The sequence below is a fragment of the Aptenodytes patagonicus genome, chromosome 1 (genome assembly GCF_965638725.1).
Source record: "Aptenodytes patagonicus chromosome 1, bAptPat1.pri.cur, whole genome shotgun sequence".
Lineage (NCBI taxonomy): Eukaryota > Metazoa > Chordata > Aves > Sphenisciformes > Spheniscidae > Aptenodytes > Aptenodytes patagonicus.
Window position 1 is genome coordinate 154,625,726 of NC_134949.1, and position 2,561 is coordinate 154,628,286.

Below are 2,561 nucleotides of genomic sequence, written 5' to 3' on the forward strand. Positions count from 1 at the left end.
GCCGCCGCGACGCGGCCCGCCGCGAACAGGAGGAGCGGGAGGAGGCCGCTCCGCCGCCTCCGCGCCTCGCTCTGCCCCGCGGCCGCCCCGCACCGCGCAGGTAACCTCCCGCCGCCCGCTGCCCGCCCCGGGCGGAGCCCGCCCGCCGCCGCGGCTAATGGCGAGGCGGAGGCCGGGCCGCCCCGCCCCGCCGGCCCGGCCGCGCACGCGCGGCCCCGCCCCGAGGAGGGGATGCCGGGAGGCGAAGGGCGGGAGCCGGGGCGGGGAGAGCGGCCGTTGCCGCGCCGCGAGGGGCGCCCCGCCCCCTCCGCCGCCGGCCCCGCCCCCGGCGCTGCCGGCGCGGGCCCGCCCCGCGGCGCGTGGGGCCTCGGTCAGCCTCGGCCCCGGCGGTGAGGGGCCGGCCCGGGGCGGCTGCGGGCCGCGGCGCCCGAGTAGGCCGGGCCTGGTCGGGGGGCACAAGCTGGGGGGGGGGGGGGGGAGCGAGCCGGCCCCCTGCGCGGAACCGGTGCCCGCGGGGGATTAATCTGAAGCGCCTCCTGCGTGGAGGGCGTCCAGGGTGTCCGCTGCGGCTTTCCCCGCATCGGCCTCCCCCTACAAACGGAGCCCTTGGGCGTTGCTTGGCCTTTAACCCTAGCGATGGGTGGCGGGTTTGAGTCCAGTCCATGGGCTTGGCCAGCGACAACACGCGTGAGTTTGTATCAGTCGCTACTCCGCCCTCCGGGGCACACCTCGCCCTCGCTGCGGGGTGAGGTGCGTCCTCCCGGGTGGAAGGCGGCTGGAGCGCGGGAGGCAAGAGCGGACGGGGAGAAGGGGTGGTCGGAAGCCAGCCGGGAAGAGAGTGATGTGCGGCCACGCCGGGGAAAGGGAACAAAGCCGCTCAAAGTCCAGATACGGAAGGCGCCTGTGCTGTTACACTGAGGGGAGCTCGTTTCAGAAGGATGAAAAACGGTAAGAGGGTCAGTACCACGTAAAAAAAAAAACCTGGAGAAAAATGTATTGAAATAAGAGAGAGAGGTGCTGAATAAACATAATTGTTTCATGGATTTGTTTTCCATTAAATAGAAATATTTGATATATACCTCTTCTTAAATAGACATGTTTAAAGTCTTACCTATTTTTTCGTACAAGACATCTGTACCTTTTTCCAGCTTCTGAAATAGATCACTTATTTTCACCAGCTACCAGTCTTTTTTGAATGGTCTCATACGCCCGTTTTTCCTTCAGAAGTCAACAGTTGTGTGGTCATACATTGTTAACCTATGTCATCAGACAGCGCTGTCAAACTTCGGCAATGCCCTTTTCTTCCTGACTGATCCCTGATTCCTTCGTGGTTATATGTTGTGGCTGCTGACGCAGACAGGGTCTAGTAGAGCCTGGAATAGTTTGTGCAGAAGGTCTCATCAGACAAAAGCCCTGAGCTCGGTGAACTGCCCTACTCTGTGTTGGCACCAAGGCCATTATGTTCCCATTTCTGTTCCGGAGTTGGTGTTTAAATAAAGAAAATAAATAAATAAATAAATCTCAACGCCAAAGTATTCTTTAAAGTAACTCTTTAGCATTCTCCCAAAATACTTGGCAGTGTTAGGACTCTCTCCAAAGGCACTGAGCATTGTGAGAACAAGATTAAAGTAGCAAAATCAAGAAGACAGCCAAGACTGAGCAGACAAAGTAATGTCGAAGGGGCTGCGGAGAGGGAATTGGAATTTGAGGGAAGAACACAGAGGAACTAGAGTTAATGAAGAAAAAATCAGGAAAAAGAGGAGAAGGCAACAGAGGAGCAGGAGAATGTTAGATGGGAGAGGGTGTGTGGAGGTGGTGGCAGAGTAGAGGCAGCTAAAGCATGAGCCGTGTTGGAGGGCGGCAAGTGACAGGCAATTCGGAAGGAGCACGAATTCAGTGTTTGGCAAAAAGCAGATCAAAAAAAGTGACAGTACTTTATTGAGTCCAGAAATGTTGTTCAAATGAGAATTTTTTTGGTAAAAATAGTGAAAGACTCTTACTGTAATCAGAATAGACATCACTCCGGAAATGGGATAAAAGTGAAAAGAGTCGGTACAAAGGAAAAGAACAGCTGCAGGAAATGTTCTTTTAAGAATATGGAGTCACTGGAAATAGGAAACTGATGTTGACTGTGATTTGTACAGGTTAGGAAACTGTTGTCACGGTCCTCACAGCGAATGCAGTCCAAAAAGACTGTAAGGCGTAAATAGGAAACACAGGCTGTTTCCTATAACCTTTATCAGATATGAAGTGGGAATTCTAGTGGGAGAGCTTGGATTTTGTTGAAAGGAGATGGTGCGGGAAAGCAAGATGAAAAGGTAAATTGCCAGCCTTGGCTTAAGAAAACGTGCCAGGGGAAAGTAGACAGCGGAGAACAAGCTGTAACAAGAACTTGTAAGAGCAAGGCTAGCAAGGGAAAAAATAGCACTGAGGAGACTTCCAAAACACCATTAATGCACACCTGAGAGGTGAGTGCTCAGTCCCCACGTGCATAAAAGAAGAGCAAACGTTGACGTTTAACTGCCACGGTGAAAGCAAAGCTGACAGTAATGAGAAGACAA